Source organism: Tasmannia lanceolata, unplaced genomic scaffold (assembly GCF_043159265.1).
Source record: "Tasmannia lanceolata isolate RefF3 unplaced genomic scaffold, GAP_Taslan_0.1 ptg000023l, whole genome shotgun sequence".
Lineage (NCBI taxonomy): Eukaryota > Viridiplantae > Streptophyta > Magnoliopsida > Canellales > Winteraceae > Tasmannia > Tasmannia lanceolata.
In genome coordinates, this window is record NW_027518700.1 from 9,267,074 (window position 1) to 9,285,592 (window position 18,519).

The window sequence follows — 18,519 nt, forward strand, 5'->3', positions numbered from 1 at the left end:
GGATGGCAAGGTCGGCAGCCTTCCCAAAGAAAATCCATTATCCATAGGATAATGGCTTATGGTCAACCAAGCAAGTGCCATTTTGGTACTTTTCAATTTTATACTGTCTTTGGCACTTGGCTTTGGGTCCACATGATTTTTATGATAAATTTAACTTGTTTTGGTCTTAGTTAACTACCCCTTGATGCCTCTTATGAAGTCTAAGTGTTGGATATAATCTAAAGACTTGACTTTGACTTTGGTCTTCAATTTACTCATCTTCTTTATTTGAAGTCTTCATCTTCTTGGATCTTCTTTTATTCTTTTTCTCCATTGATATTCAAGTTGATTCAATTCTTGATCCAAGCTCCTCCTTGACTTCCATTGCACCTTGACTTAATATTTTGATTGAATCCTTCAACTACACATCACTTAAACACAAAAGTCAGTAATAGATAATGAATAACTTGTGTTTGGAATCATCAAAACAAGATCAATGACTGCCAAGTTTGAACCATTGGGCTTGCATTCCTTCTTAATCTACTATAACCTCATCTCTTTCTATACTACTTGTTGGCATTTGTAAAACTATAAATCCCTAAAACTTGTATTTTTAATCAATTGTGAAGTCATCTTAATTAGTTGTAATCCCTAAAACTGCTTTCTGCATTTTTTTAGACCCCACACTTTTTGCTCCTGCTTTCTGCATCGTTTCTAACACTCGCTTCCCACTATGTTGACTATGTTAAAAACTAGAAGTATTAAATATTTATTACTTGCTAATTATCTTTGTCCAAGTTAATATTTTAGCATGTTTTGGAAAACTCATTGCACATCTCTCGTGTAGAACATGGAATTACTTTGTTTTAAGATAGTTGTTAAAGTAGGATGGGTTGCAAGAGCACAGCTCAAGGAAGGAGGAAGAGAAAACTGAAAATTTGAAAATTTTCTATTTCTTTTTGTTTTTCACTAAATCCCCAAATGAAGGCATACAGCTCTTTATATAGGCTTCGTATGCACATATCTCTTAACACTCTAAAATGTAAAACATCATTTCCAAGTCTAGTAATATTTCCTAGACTGTCATTTTCCAAATTTATCATTTACAAGGCTTGGTCATTTCCTAGACATGCTCATTTACTAAACATTTCCAAAGCTTAGGGGCCGTTTGGATACGCGGATTTTAGAATTCGTATTTTAGTTTGAAAACAGTGTAAAAGAGGGTTCATGATCAAGCTGTTGTCCGCTGTCCTGACAGCGTTTCTTGGATTTTAGATAAGAAATCTAGGTTTTAGAAATCTCTACCGTATCCTGAGATTTCTAAAACCTGGAAACATGGGACGATCTGCTGCTCTCTTGCTGTCATAAAGAAGGATGAGAAATCAGAAAATGATGGCTGGTCTCTTTCTTCTCTTGTCTCCCATCTACAATTTTGAAGAAATCAAGGATTCTAAAATCCGCGAATCCAAACGGTCCCTTAGACAAACTTACAAGACACTCATTTCTAGCACACTAGAAACATCTAGAAAAGACATTAACTCTTTAACATAGTGTGGGACACGATCCCGCGAGAGGGGCGTGGGGCGCGAGCCGCCGCGCGCTCTCTCTTGGTCTCTCGTTCCCACGCGATTGGCGTGTGCATTTTATTTGTTGATTTGAATTCGTCTTTCCTGTGAACTTGGGATCACTAAGGCAATCCGAATTCCACACGAAAGAGATTGACAGAGTCGCCACCTAGATGTGGGATCTAGGACCCATAATTAACCAGAAATCTAGACTCGCTACCTGGTTACGAGAATGGAAGGTATGGGGAGTTATCCACCACATGCACCATTCTTGCCCGATAATCGGTCTTCGATTCCAAAAGCTAACTCTTTTAAATTTATTTTAAATGGCTCATTCAACTCTATGTTAATGTGCGAACTAAGTGACATGCATCCTAGAATCTAATTTCAATGTGAATCCTAGATGTGTATCTTGATTTATTAATTTGTCTGGATTCATTCTAAGTGAAAGTTCTCCTAGAATTCTAATTTCATGGAAAACCCTAACTGATTTGATTAAGTATTTACAATAAAATTAATATACAAAACACCACAATTTGTTGTGGTGCCGACTCGCGGGTGGTATGCCGTCAGACATCCAAGCTGCCTACGTACCCAAGCCTCACTGGGATCAGAGTCGACGTAGTTCGGTGCACCTAAGCTAAGCTACATATGCCTAACTCAACTAGGACACCGACTTAGACGGATTTGACTGTTTCAACAGTTTTAAGAGGAATTATTTAATTCAAGTTGAGGATTTTATTATCTTAGGATTTCATCTAAGATGCTATATGATTCTTATCTGAATGCAAGTTGTCCCTTAGACTAATGCAGGTTTTGCCTACATCCTAGTTTACTAGGCTTGTCCTAGGGAAAGATCGGGTGACTAGTGTAACTAGACCTATGGTACGGTTGCTATTCATAGCAAGCGTCCGTGATGAGGCTGGACTCCTAACTCTAGGACTCCCTAAAACCTAGGACACGGCACGACACCAGTGTTCCTAAATTGGGCTCTAATGGTTCTTAGATTGGAAACCATAATCCAATGGTTCCGAAAGACACAAGATAAATCGATTTAAGTTCTCGAGGTTAATGAGTTTCAGATTTCGAAGATTTTCAGTTTCTAGACATTTAAGGATTACCAATGGTTCTAGGGTTCACCAATTTCGGCCTTGAATGGCATCCAAAGGAGGGAATCGTGCGCTCTTTCCTTGTGCAATTTAATACTTAGGTTATAGCATCTTATTGCCTGGCAGAATCTCAGGATTTCCGTGGACACTAACCTCGGAGCCAACAACATGCTATAACTTAAATATTCAAATTGTCAAAGATCAAGTTGCAATTGGGATACGATTATGGATGCACGGGCCATTTTTCCAGGAAAATCTAAAGATCCTAAAATTTCTGTTTCAATGGATTAAGGAGTGAACATGTGACAGAATTTTAAAGTTCTTTAGGAATTTTTATATGATTTTCAATTAATTTCGAATTTTCCATGGATTTTATCAATTTTAAGCATATGAGCGGTTTTACAAGTGAAATTGTTGCAAATAAATTCGAAATGATTTTAAATTTCTAAAGCAGCAAGATGAAAATGTATGTAGCTTACAGGATGAGTTTTGCATATTTTTACATTAAATTCATATTTAATCTTGATTAAACCATTAAATGTCCAGATTGCACAATTAACACATAAACTAGTAGAAATATAACTCTAAATTCTATGAAATTTCTACAGAAATACTATATGAATCAAAATAGCATGCAGTGAGATTTTCATGAATTTTAGAAATTATTTACTACCAATTTCGGATTTTACAATTTCCAGACCAGATTATAAATTAACACTACATCCCATATTAAAACAGATTCAAATCACACGAAACTTTTACAGTAACAAGTAATATGGAAGATAAGACTACTGTAAAACTTTTATGAATTTTAATGATGATCTGATGTTAGTAACAATTCTCCTAAAATCTGATAAGTTTCAAAGAAAATATTAAATAATATACCAAATAAACTCCAAAAATCTTTAAAAATTCATGGTAAAATGAATCAGTAACATATTATTTTCCCACGAAATTTCATTAATTTTAGAATCTGTTTGGTATATAATTTAATTTTTCTTCATCAAAAGATGTTTTTTGAAGAGTTTTCCATTTTTAAAACACAATTTGCGGAAAAAATCAGAATAATTCGGAAAAATACGGAAATATTTCGAGAACAATGCACCTACCTGTAGTGAAGATCTTGCCGCCGCCGATCCGATCCGCCGTCTTTCGCTTTCTCTGTGGTGAAGATCTTGCCGCCGCCGATCCGATCCGCCGTCTTTCGCTTTCTCTTAGAGGGAGGGATTGGGGAGTGATTTGAAAAGATTAATGGAAGAAGAATATCTTAGAGAAAATGATGGAGGGAGTGGTTGGAAGAGATAATGGAAGAGAAAGAGATAATGGAAGATAAATTTCTTTTTTTTTTCCTCCTCCATTCTTATGGATGGGAAGGGAGATATATATAGGGAGAGAAAGAGAGAGAGAGAGATATGTTGGTGGAGAGCTCATCATGTTGTCCCTCTTAGTGGAGAATCCATCATTATTGTTCTTAGTGGAGGGCCCATCATGTTTCTTAGTGGAGAATCCATCATTATTGTTCTTAGTGGAGGGCCCATCATGTTTCTTAGTGGAGAATCCATCATTATTGTTCTTAGTGGAGGGCCCATCATGTTTCTTAGTGGAGAATCCATCATTATTGTTCTTAGTGGAGGGCCCATCATGTTTCTTAGTGGAGAGTCCATCATTATTGCTCTTAGTGGAGGGCCCATCATGTTGTCTTAGTGGAGAGCTACCATCATTGCTCTTCATAAGAGGCCTCACAAGAGGCCCCACTGAGGCCCCACAACGCGGGCCCCACAATGTGGGCCCCCGGTTGATTCGATTTTAAACAAATGTTCAATGCGGGCCCACCAAACGGGTACAAATTCTCCCTAGTTTAGATTTTTCTGAATAATCCTTCTCAACATTTAGCGGGAAAATGCGAAACACGACGGAAACGACCAAAAATATTTAGAAATGTAACAAACGGATGCGGGAAAGAAAGACATTGGAAAACCGACGGAAAACAAACCCTAATTTCTTTATCGATTAAGGTAGAGCAAAATGGGGTGTCTACAGATGCCCCTCTTTGGTAGAGATGACGTAGTCATCGAATACCAAAGTCAAAATGACAGAGCCATTTTGCGTAGCTTTAATCGACAAAAGACTCTACACAAAACGGAACTTAGACGCAAACATTTACTACCTAATGCAAGGCCCTAAATGAAATCCTAGAATTAGAACATAATAAGAAATCCTGATGCGGTGCCGTTCACAAACGAGCAACGAGAGAATGAGATACCACTTTCGAATGGAATCCGAACAGAAAGAACAAAGATCGTTCTCAAGCGGTTTTTCTTTTTTTTTTTTTTTTTTTTTTTAAAGAAAATGAGACATCTTTCATAAGCGGGCTCAAGGAGGATAAGAGACCATTCACAAATGGACTCAGACAATGAGGTACCATTCACAAACGGCCTCAAGGAGAAGACGAGACCATTCACAAATGGACTCGAGAAACGAGGCACCGTTCACAAACGGGCTCAAGGAGAATAAGAGACCATTCACAAATGGACTCAGAAAATGAGGTACCGTTCACAAACGGGCTCAAGGAGAAGACGAGACCATTCACAAATGGACTCGAGAAACGAGGCACCGTTCACAAACGGGCTTAAGGAGAAGACGAGACCATTCACAAATGGACTCGAGAAATGAGGCACCGTTCACAAACGGGCTCAAGGAGAATAAGAGACCATTCACAAATGGACTCAGAAAATGAGGTACCATTCACAAACGGGCTCAAGGAGAATAAAAGACCATTCACAAATGGGCTCAGAAAATGAGGTACCGTTCACCAACGGGCTCAAGGAGAAGACGAGACCATTCACAAATGGATTCGAGAAACGAGGCACCGTTCACAAACGGGCTCAAGGAAAACATGAGACCATTCACAAATAGACTCAGAAAATGAGGTACCGTTCACAAACGGGCTCAAGGAGAATAAAAAGACCATTCACAAATGGGCTCAGAAAATGAGGTACCGTTCACCAACGGGCTCAAGGAGAAGACGAGACCATTCACAAATGGATTCGAGAAACGAGGCACCGTTCACAAACGGGCTCAAGGAAAACATGAGACCATTCACAAGTAGACTCAGAAAATGAGGTATCGTTCACAAACGGGCTTAAGGAGAAGACGAGACCATTCACAAATGGACTCGAGAAACGAGGCACCGTTCACAAACGGGCTCAAGGAAAACATGAGACCATTCACAAATAGACTCAGAAAATGAGGTACCGTTCACAAACGGGCTTAAGGAGAAGACGAGACCATTCACAAATGGACTCGAAAATGAGGTACCGTTTACAAACGGGCTTAAGGAGAAGACGAGACCATTCACAAATGGACTCGAGAAACGAGGCACCGTTCACAAACGGGCTCTAGGAGAACATGAGACCATTCATAAATGGACTCGAGAAATGAGGCACCGTTCACAAATGGGCTCAAAGAAACAAGATAGCTTCAACCACGAAGAATTTAGAGATTTTTCATAAACTTGAATTTGACGTAGGATTGGATTTGATGAATTTTTGATTTTTCAGAAATAAGGCAGCGTCCACAAACGGGCTCAAGGAGGACATGAGACCATTCACAAATAGACTCAGAAAATGAAGTACCGTTCACAAACGGGCTTAAGGAGAAGACGGGACCATTTACAAATGGACTCGAGAAATGAGGCACCGTTCACAAACGGGCTCAAAGAAACAAGATAGCTTTGATTGATGAACTCAACAACGAAGAATTTAGAGTTTTTTCATGAACTTGAATTTGACATAGGATTGGATTTGATGAATTTTTGATTTTTCAGAAATAAGGCACCGTCCACAAACGGGCTCAAGGAGGACATGAGACCGTAAATGGACTCAGAAAAATGAGACACCGTTCACAAACGGGTTCAAGGAGAAGACGAGACCATTTACAAATGGACTCGAGAAACGAGGCACCGTTCACAAACGGGCTCTAGGAGAACATGAGACCATTCATAAATGGACTCGAGAAATGAGGCACCGTTCACAAATGGGCTCAAAGAAACAAGATAGCTTCAACCACGAAGAATTTAGAGTTTTTTCATGAACTTGAATTTGACATAGGATTGGATTTGATGAATTTTTGATTTTTCAGAAATAAGGCACCGTCCACAAACGGGCTCAAGGAGGACATGAGACCGTAAATGGACTCAGAAAAATGAGACACCGTTCACAAACGGGTTCAAGGAGAAGACGAGACCATTTACAAATGGACTCGAGAAAAGAGGCACCGTTCACAAACAGGCTCAAAGAAACAAGATAGCTTTGATTGATGAATTCAACAACGAAGAATTTAGAGTTTTTTCATGAACTTGAATTTGACATAGGATTGGATTTGATGAATTTTTGATTTTTTGAACTTAATGAAATCGGGGATGTTACAGATCATGCTTGACAAAGATATCGGAAACTAGGACTTTGACGAATGATGAAACGGCAAAACCGTGACGAATGATGAAACGGCAAACCGAAGAACCATTACTAACAAGAATGGATTAGAAACACTTTTATTAAACTTCAACAAGATTTTTCTCAAAGAGACTGCTGGTCTTGTCTTTGGGGATTTGGATAACTGAAACCTTGAACAAGACACTTAAAATTGATAATCTAGAACAACGGCTCTCTTGGATATAATCATGGAAAAGTGGGACTTGCCTCTTGATAGGTGTTTAGATAAACATTTCTTGACCAGGAAAGTATTTAACTAACTGGAAGGAAATTCTGAATTTTAACGGTTCATCTTTCTGAGAAATTGGCTCGACCATCATTGCATCTGAGGCTCTTCCAAGCTTAAGATGCCTTCCTGGGGTATGATCTTTTTACGGAAGCTGGGCTTTCTGATGTTTCTATTTCTGAATTCTTCTGGGTTGATCATCTTTGAAATATAGCTGTTTGACTAGATTCTCGAACTTTTTCAGGTACAATCGCAGGGAGCTGACGAGGCCGGGCCTCCTTCACCGAGACAGTTGCATCATTTGGACATATGGATGACGATTGACTCTTTTTAAATAGAAAACTTAGATAAAAGGCACTACTCAAAGGATTGAGGAGCTCTAAAGGAGTGAACATAGAATAACAACGATTGATTAACTACACTGACAGACACAGTAATGCTTCTGACTTAGTTAACGTTTTATTTGGTAAGTCTATCCTTTCAAGGAATATTTTTTTCAATTGGTAAACACTGGACTTTTTCCTTAAAACAGTAATGCCTCAATGATTTAATTACAACTCCTAGGATTGCTTAGCTCCAATGCCCCCAGTTTTGAGGATGTCACTTGAATTTGTTTGAACTTCAATTGATCTTCAGTCCTGATACCGGCTGTAACCTTCTTATAAATTTGCTTGAACTTCAGTTGATCTTCAGTCTTGATACTGGCTGTAGCCTTCTTACAATGATTCTCTTACCATGACCAAGTCACCTCTTCAGGGTTTTTAACTTGGCGGACCGTGGTAGCCTTAACTTTTGCCTGAACCGCCCTTCTAGGTTTTCGATTCAGCAGGCTATCCCCTTAGCTTTTGCCTAAGCCGCCCTTTCGCGTTTTCAACTTAGCAGGGAATGATCTTAAATTTTGCCTAAACCGCCCTTTCAGGTTTTCAGTCTAGCAGATCTTCAAACTCCATTTTTTTTTATTCATCATCATTTTTTTTTTTTTCGGGACCTAGATCATTAGTTCTGAACATCGGAAGGACTTTATAGGTAGGATAGGGCTTTTCAAAGAATGGCTTAAGGTTCAACAAAGATTTCGACCGAACCTGTGAACAGGTTGCCTACATATCCCAAGGTAGGAATCAGGTCGTGTGTAGTTCAGGGAGAATGCCCATAGTTTGAAGATAAATTGTTCGAAGGTTTATTGATTTTTCTTTTTTTTTTCTCTTCTTTCTGGAATAATTGACTTCTCTTCTTTAGGAACTTGTCCCTCTTTTTCTGAAAGGATTAAATTTCTTTTTTTTTTTTTTGGATTGATTGAATTGCTTTTCTTTTTTGAATCGACCGAACTCAGTTTAACCGAGCTGCCTACGTACCCCAGAGTAGGGATCAGGTCTCGCGTAGTTCGGGGCGAATGCCCCTAGTTTGATGGGTTTTCAAGAAAATTTCATTTAGGCTCGAAGGGTTTGCAAACCAGTATTCTTTTGACGTTGGGTTCTGATTTTGGGATTTATTCGGCCAAAGGAGGCCTTCCGATGTTCAGATTGGGAGTCGATCTAGTTTACTAGAGTCCCTCTGGTACTGATTATTTATTTTTTTATTTTCTTTTTCTTTTTTTTTACGGAGTTTGACGGCATTTCCAGGTAAGAGATAATAAATCTTCTTCTTTCAAGATTCTAATACGTGCCTTCGACTTTCATAGAGCGAAACTTGTTCTTCGACATCCTCCATCTATGGATTTGTAACTCTTGATATCTGATGATCACTTTTCAATGCTTGCTCTTGAACTTCTTATCTCGAATTTGATGGCTTCATGTTATGAATTTGAGAACCAAGGTCATTGATTGGTAATATGAAAGTTGTTTCCACTCCATGCCCCTTGCATAGCATATGATATTCACTTCATTCTTTCTTGAACCTTCTATCTGGGTCTTTCTCTTGGCATTAATGGTAACACTTACCGGACCATCTTTTTATCCTCAAAATGGGTTTACCAATTCTTCACACTCTTCAGAGGGTAATGTATTTTCAATCGGCATTTACTGGATCAAGGTTTCAGTGCCAGTGTTTACCACTTTAATTTCATCTTTGAAAGGCTGAGATTGGCGCTCCTCCTCTTGTTCAAGTAATCGTTGTGACTCAAGTGGAGTTTCGTCAATTTTGTCCTCATTTGAGGAGGGAGTCTTATTTTAAGATCAGAAGCACACTTAAGAAATAGACGCAAGTGAACTATTGGAACTGAAAAAAATACTACATCTCACAACCTATCCTGAACATGTTCAGGATTCACAACTCTAAATAAAAAAGAGAGATGACTTGCCTGGACTAGGCATTGACCTTGAAATGTAAGACCCGACTCAACAATTGTACTGACCATGATGACTGATTCGCATAGGGGAATGCCCCTAGTTCAAGGATTATGATAGTGAACTCTGAAGGACTTAGCAAAATATTCTTGAAAAAGGCTGCCCTTAGAGGAGGAAGAGACCAAGGATACAAGCAAGATTGAATCATCTGGACTAGGCATGATCAGATCATGAGATTGCATAATTGAAAGATTGTGAGATTCCACTCCTGCCAGTTAGGGGATGGCATGAAGATACGATCAAATCGTATGACAGAAGAATGAAAGACGCACGATCAAGAGATTAGATGAGATAGCATAAGATTGCTTTCAACGGATAGATCATGAATGACTAATCCTATGAGATCTTTGGAAATGATGGGATTTATATCCTAACCCCAAAGGGAAAGTTTTTAATCTTCACACATTTTATCAGTGTTACCTGAAGGCATCAACCCTAATCCTAATCTAGCGGAGTGGAGAGAGGATCTCGACTCATGACTTTGTTTGTGTACCTAGGACCGATCGTAGCCATTGGAAGATGGACTACGGCCTAATCTAGACACAAATGGGTAAGATATCCTAAACTAGGCTCACACATGTGGTGCACATGTGTTCGTATACTGCATGCATGTGTGGGTTAATCTAGGGGTAAGGCCAAGAGTCCCCTTAGCGCGAATCCATGTTCGATATACTGTACCAGTGTCCGGCGTATCAGTACGTGAACAAGAGATCCGTTTACGCACCATAAAGGTACTAGGCTAAGGGTGGAATGCTTCTCTAGCACAGAGGCACCAGGTGATGAAATCCCAGTCAACCATGCTAGATAACACTCCGGGTTCCTAAAATAGGACGTGTGTGCATGTGAAATGCAAGGGTTTAGATGCAAGTGATGTAAGTGTATGCAATAAGTTCGCGCAATCTATGATGCCTTCAGGTTTTGTTAAATTAAGTTCGAGTAAAATGTGATGAGAAAATAAAACGAGACAAACTAATCTAACAAGTATAGAGTTTTTATGAGCCAGTTAAATTAAATTCAAATGAATTATCTTTTGAAATTTTAATGAAGTTAGGTGGTCCCCAGCAGAGTCGCCAGACTGTGGGACACGATCCCGCGAGAGGGGCGTGGGGCGCGAGCCGCCGCGCGCTCTCTCTTGGTCTCTCGTTCCCACGCGATTGGCGTGTGCATTTTATTTGTTGATTTGAATTCGTCTTTCCTGTGAACTTGGGATCACTAAGGCAATCCGAATTCCACACGAAAGAGATTGACAGAGTCGCCACCTAGATGTGGGATCTAGGACCCATAATTAACCAGAAATCTAGACTCGCTACCTGGTTACGAGAATGGAAGGTATGGGGAGTTATCCACCACATGCACCATTCTTGCCCGATAATCGGTCTTCGATTCCAAAAGCTAACTCTTTTAAATTTATTTTAAATGGCTCATTCAACTCTATGTTAATGTGCGAACTAAGTGACATGCATCCTAGAATCTAATTTCAATGTGAATCCTAGATGTGTATCTTGATTTATTAATTTGTCTGGATTCATTCTAAGTGAAAGTTCTCCTAGAATTCTAATTTCATGGAAAACCCTAACTGATTTGATTAAGTATTTACAATAAAATTAATATACAAAACACCACAATTTGTTGTGGTGCCGACTCGCGGGTGGTATGCCGTCAGACATCCAAGCTGCCTACGTACCCAAGCCTCACTGGGATCAGAGTCGACGTAGTTCGGTGCACCTAAGCTAAGCTACATATGCCTAACTCAACTAGGACACCGACTTAGACGGATTTGACTGTTTCAACAGTTTTAAGAGGAATTATTTAATTCAAGTTGAGGATTTTATTATCTTAGGATTTCATCTAAGATGCTATATGATTCTTATCTGAATGCAAGTTGTCCCTTAGACTAATGCAGGTTTTGCCTACATCCTAGTTTACTAGGCTTGTCCTAGGGAAAGATCGGGTGACTAGTGTAACTAGACCTATGGTACGGTTGCTATTCATAGCAAGCGTCCGTGATGAGGCTGGACTCCTAACTCTAGGACTCCCTAAAACCTAGGACACGGCACGACACCAGTGTTCCTAAATTGGGCTCTAATGGTTCTTAGATTGGAAACCATAATCCAATGGTTCCGAAAGACACAAGATAAATCGATTTAAGTTCTCGAGGTTAATGAGTTTCAGATTTCGAAGATTTTCAGTTTCTAGACATTTAAGGATTACCAATGGTTCTAGGGTTCACCAATTTCGGCCTTGAATGGCATCCAAAGGAGGGAATCGTGCGCTCTTTCCTTGTGCAATTTAATACTTAGGTTATAGCATCTTATTGCCTGGCAGAATCTCAGGATTTCCGTGGACACTAACCTCGGAGCCAACAACATGCTATAACTTAAATATTCAAATTGTCAAAGATCAAGTTGCAATTGGGATACGATTATGGATGCACGGGCCATTTTTCCAGGAAAATCTAAAGATCCTAAAATTTCTGTTTCAATGGATTAAGGAGTGAACATGTGACAGAATTTTAAAGTTCTTTAGGAATTTTTATATGATTTTCAATTAATTTCGAATTTTCCATGGATTTTATCAATTTTAAGCATATGAGCGGTTTTACAAGTGAAATTGTTGCAAATAAATTCGAAATGATTTTAAATTTCTAAAGCAGCAAGATGAAAATGTATGTAGCTTACAGGATGAGTTTTGCATATTTTTACATTAAATTCATATTTAATCTTGATTAAACCATTAAATGTCCAGATTGCACAATTAACACATAAACTAGTAGAAATATAACTCTAAATTCTATGAAATTTCTACAGAAATACTATATGAATCAAAATAGCATGCAGTGAGATTTTCATGAATTTTAGAAATTATTTACTACCAATTTCGGATTTTACAATTTCCAGACCAGATTATAAATTAACACTACATCCCATATTAAAACAGATTCAAATCACACGAAACTTTTACAGTAACAAGTAATATGGAAGATAAGACTACTGTAAAACTTTTATGAATTTTAATGATGATCTGATGTTAGTAACAATTCTCCTAAAATCTGATAAGTTTCAAAGAAAATATTAAATAATATACCAAATAAACTCCAAAAATCTTTAAAAATTCATGGTAAAATGAATCAGTAACATATTATTTTCCCACGAAATTTCATTAATTTTAGAATCTGTTTGGTATATAATTTAATTTTTCTTCATCAAAAGATGTTTTTTGAAGAGTTTTCCATTTTTAAAACACAATTTGCGGAAAAAATCAGAATAATTCGGAAAAATACGGAAATATTTCGAGAACAATGCACCTACCTGTAGTGAAGATCTTGCCGCCGCCGATCCGATCCGCCGTCTTTCGCTTTCTCTGTGGTGAAGATCTTGCCGCCGCCGATCCGATCCGCCGTCTTTCGCTTTCTCTTAGAGGGAGGGATTGGGGAGTGATTTGAAAAGATTAATGGAAGAAGAATATCTTAGAGAAAATGATGGAGGGAGTGGTTGGAAGAGATAATGGAAGAGAAAGAGATAATGGAAGATAAATTTCTTTTTTTTTTCCTCCTCCTTCCTTATGGATGGGAAGGGAGATATATATAGGGAGAGAAAGAGAGAGAGAGAGATATGTTGGTGGAGAGCTCATCATGTTGTCCCTCTTAGTGGAGAATCCATCATTATTGTTCTTAGTGGAGGGCCCATCATGTTTCTTAGTGGAGAATCCATCATTATTGTTCTTAGTGGAGGGCCCATCATGTTTCTTAGTGGAGAATCCATCATTATTGTTCTTAGTGGAGGGCCCATCATGTTTCTTAGTGGAGAATCCATCATTATTGTTCTTAGTGGAGGGCCCATCATGTTTCTTAGTGGAGAGTCCATCATTATTGCTCTTAGTGGAGGGCCCATCATGTTGTCTTAGTGGAGAGCTACCATCATTGCTCTTCATAAGAGGCCTCACAAGAGGCCCCACTGAGGCCCCACAACGCGGGCCCCACAATGTGGGCCCCCGGTTGATTCGATTTTAAACAAATGTTCAATGCGGGCCCACCAAACGGGTACAAATTCTCCCTAGTTTAGATTTTTCTGAATAATCCTTCTCAACATTTAGCGGGAAAATGCGAAACACGACGGAAACGACCAAAAATATTTAGAAATGTAACAAACGGATGCGGGAAAGAAAGACATTGGAAAACCGACGGAAAACAAACCCTAATTTCTTTATCGATTAAGGTAGAGCAAAATGGGGTGTCTACACATAGTTCCAAGGAATTAGCAATATCTAGAAATGAAAATTTGACAGAGGGGGGACAAATAAAAGAAATAATATCCGAGGGGTCAAGTGTATGCTAGAAATGACAGAAGGGGGTCAAAATTTGGTTTTAAAAATTTTCAATGACGAGAATGACCCTCTGGCAGAAACAGGTGATATGACTTTTAAAAATAAAAAAGCATTTCAGTTTTTTCCCTCTTCTCTCTTCCCTCTTCTCTCCTCCCGTCTGTGTTTTTTTTTTTTTTCCATCCTCTCCTCCGGCGATCTCTACGGGTCTGTTTGGTTCGTGAATCTCGACGGGAATGGGAAGTGAAAGGGGATTTGTGCAGAATGGCAATGAAAGGACCTTATGGGGGTGGGGTTTTGAAGTAACGTTTGGTTGTAGGGATGTTTACTAGAATTTCGTTGGAACTAAATTCCCAAATGCCATTTGGTTGCAAGAATTTCGCGGAAGATATGCGACGAAGCAGTGCGTAGAGCCTCATCCGTCGTTTGAGAAGCCCATTCCTGTTGAAATTCTAATAAAAAAACTCAGTTTTGGGGGTTTGCCATTCGGTTCTCATTGGAGAGCCACGTGGGCCGACCGTGTCCCGACATTGTTGTGGGTGTTTTGACCATCGGGTTTGAAAAACACAACCAAACGACGTGCCGGCATCTAAAATTCCCACGAAATTCTAATGAGATGCCTGGTTTTTTACAACCAAACAGAGCCGTAGGCAATCTCTCTGGCGATCTCGACGAAGGTGAAGCACGTATGAAACCTCGAAAACAGTAAACCCTACCCGGTCTCTGTTTATTTTTCATGATTTGTCTTCGGTGTGAGTACAAAGTAGAGATGTAGTTTGTAGTCAGTTGACAAATTTGTATTCTCACCTGTCATAGTAGAGATGTAGATGTAGTTTGTAGTCTCACCTCTCATACTAAAAGCTTTTGAACTACATTTATGCTTTTGAACTTTCCATGAATAAAAGCTTTCTTAACATCCATTTATTTTGAGCAACAAATTCTTCAAACTAACAAATAAAGATTAACATTAAGGAAATTGATGCTTTAACAATAGGAGTTGAGTGTATATTTAGAGAAAAAATAAACCATTTGTGGCAAACACACCGTTCTTACAGTTGGGGTACATGTTTCCAGAAGGCATTCTTATACAATCACATATCTTTCTCCGTTGCCTTCACCCCCTTGTTATCTTTCATATTATTTTCTTTACTATCTGAAAGAAATAATTTCCAAAGATTTTATTTAAGACAATTGTGGCAGTGTGATATGATAATGCGCAAAGGGTGGTTGTGCTCCATAAGATATTGCTATTATTAGTAATTCAAAACTCATGCTATCCCATTTAGCTTTGGTGTTAAATGTGAAAGTGCTTGCGAAAACAAGACAGACATGAGTTTGATGAGTGTAGGGATTGAATTTTTCATGTTGTGATTTGTTAGTGACATAAGAGATTCGGTCCCTGTATCTTATTTTATTTTTTATATCCTGCATTGGGTAAAAGAAATGGCCATGATTTGATGTTGCAACTCATATTAGAAGTCTCATATGGCGATTTGAAAAGAGGAAAATAGGAGATTCAATGTATAGGAGAAACATCACGATTTGAAGTATGACGGTAATTCAAGTCATTTGAGATTCAGGAAGCGAAGTCTATGGTTCGCTTCTGTCAAAAAAGGCGAAGAAAATATCCAGGTGGGTCGTGGCAATGCTCTAATTGGATGAAGAATTTTTTGTTGAGAGCTTATTTGTTGAGAACTCCAATTTCAGCCCCTTTGATTCTCACTATTTTGTCCGACCTTAAACCAGGCAAGAAAAAGCAAATAGGAAAAGAGGAGTGAGCAGCTCCTATTTTGCAAAAGTTTCGATCTAGGATTCCCATTTATGTAGTTGAAAACCCCTGTTTATGATGCGCCCTCCATGGTGACTTATTGTACCCCATTTGAGGGCTCATAATTCCTTCTCTAATACCGTGCATAGCTCCCCTCTATTACCTTTGAGAAGCCCCCCTTAGGCACTAGTAACCCCATTTTTTGTAGCTGGAAACCCATGACTTTGAACTTGAGGACCATCTTCTGGATTTGATGGACCCTGGAAGGGTACTTCTTCTACCCCATTTGGGGGCCCATAATCCCTTGTGTAATACCATGCATAACTCCCCTCTATTGCCCTTGAGAAGCCCCCCTTAGGTACTAGTAACCCCTTTTTGTAGCTAAAAACCCATGACTTTGAACTTCAGGACCATCTTCTGGATTTGATGGACCCTCGAAGGGTACTTCTTCTACCCCATTTGAGGGCCTATAATCCCTTCTCTAATACCATGCATACCTCCCCTCTATTGCCCTTGAGAAGCCCCCCTTAGGTACTAATAACCCCTTTTTGTAGCTGAAAACCCATGCCTTTGAACTTCAGGACCTTCTTCTGGATTTGATGGACCCTCCAAGGGTACTTCTTCTTCCCCATTTGGGGGCCCATAATCCCTTCTCTAATACCATGCATAGCTCTCCTCTATTGCCCTTGAGAAGCCCCCCTTAGGTACTAATAACCCCTTTTTTGTAGCTGAAAACCCATGCCTTTGAAGTTGAGCACCATCTTTGGATTTGATGGACCCTCCAAGGGTACTTCTCCTACCCCATTTGAGTGCCCATAATCCCTTCTCTCATACCATGCATAGCTCCCCTCTATTGCCCTTGAGAAGCCCCCCGTACGTACTAGTAACCCCTTTTTGTAGCTGAAAACCCATGACTTTGAACTTCAGGATCATCTTCTGGATTTGATGGACCCTCCAAGGGTACTTCTCCTACCCCATTTGAGTGCCCATAATCCCTTCTCTAATACCATGCATAGCTCCCCTCTATTGCCCTTGAGAAGCCCCCCTTAGGTACTAATAACCCCTTTGTTGTAGCTGAAAACCCATGCCTTTGAACTTGAGCACCATCTTTGGATTTGCTGGACCCTCCAAGGGTACTTCTCCTACCCCATTTGAGTGCCCATAATCCCTTCTCTAATACCATGCATAGCTCCCCTCTATTGCTCTATTGCCCTTGAGAAGCCCCCCTTAGGTACTAATAACCCCTCCTTAGGTACTAGTAACTCCTTTTTTGTAGCTGAAAACCCATGACTTTGAACTTCAGGACCATCTTCTTGATTTGATGGACCCTCCAAGGGTACTTCTCCTACCCCATTTGAGGGCCCATAATCCCTTCTCTAATACCATGCATAGCTCCCCTCTATTGCCCTTGAGAAGCCCCCATTAGGTACTAATAACCCCTTTTTGTAACTGAAAACCCATGCCTTTGAACTTCAGGACCTTCTTCTGGATTTGATGGACCCTCCAAGGGTACTTCTTCTATCCCATTTGAGGGCCCATAATCCCTTCTCTAATACCATGCATAGCTCCCCTCTATTGCCCTTGAGAAGCCCCCCTTAGGTACTAATAACCCCTTTTTGTAGCTGAAAACCCATGCCTTTGAACTTCAGGACCTTCTTCTGGATTTGATGGACCCTCCAAGGGTACTTCTCCTACCCCATTTGGTGGCCCATAATCCCTTCTCTAATACCATGCATAGCTCCCCTCTATTGCCCTTGAGAAGCACCCCTTAGGTACTAGTAACCCCTTTTTGTAGCTGAAAACCCATGACTTTGAACTTCAGGACCATCTTCTGGATTTGATGGACCCTCCAAGGGTACTTCTCCTCCCCCATTTGAGGGCTCATAATCCCTTCTCTAATACCATGCATAGCTCCCCTCTATTGCCCTTGAGAAGCCCCCCTTAGGTACTAATAACCCCTTTTTGTAGCTGAAAACCCATGACTTTGAACTTCAGGACCTTCTTCTGGATTTGATGGACCCTTCAAGGGTACTTCTTATACCCCATTTGGGGGCCCATAATCCCTTCTCTAATACCATGCATAGCTCCCCTCTATTGCCCTTGAGAAGCCCCCCTTAGGTACTAATAACCCCTTTTTGTAGCTGAAAACCCATGCCTTTGAACTTCAGGACCTTCTTCTGGATTTGGTAGACCCTCCAAGGGTACTTCTCCTACCCCATTTGGGGGCCCATAATCCCTTCTCTAATACCATGCATAGCTCCCCTCTATTGCCCTTGAGAAGCACCCCTTAGGTACTAGTAACCCATTTTTTGTAGCTGAAAACCCATGACTTTGAATTTCAGGACCATCTTCTGGATTTGATGGACCCTCCAAGGGTACTTCTCCTACCCCATTTGAGAGCCCATAATCCCTTCTCTAATACCATGCATAGCTCTCCTCTATTGCCCTTAAGAAGCCCCCCTTAGGTACTAATAACCCATTTTTTGTAGCTGAAAACCCATGCCTTTGAACTTCAGGACCTTCTTCTGGATTTGATGGACCCTCCAAGGGTACTTCTTCTACCCCATTTGGGGGCCCATAATCCCTTCTCTAATACCATGCATAGCTCCCCTCTATTTCCCTTGAGAAGCACCCCTTAGGTACTAGTAACCCCTTTTTTTAAAGCTAAAAATCCCTGAGTTTGAATTTGAGGAACATGTTCTGGATTTTGTGCCCTC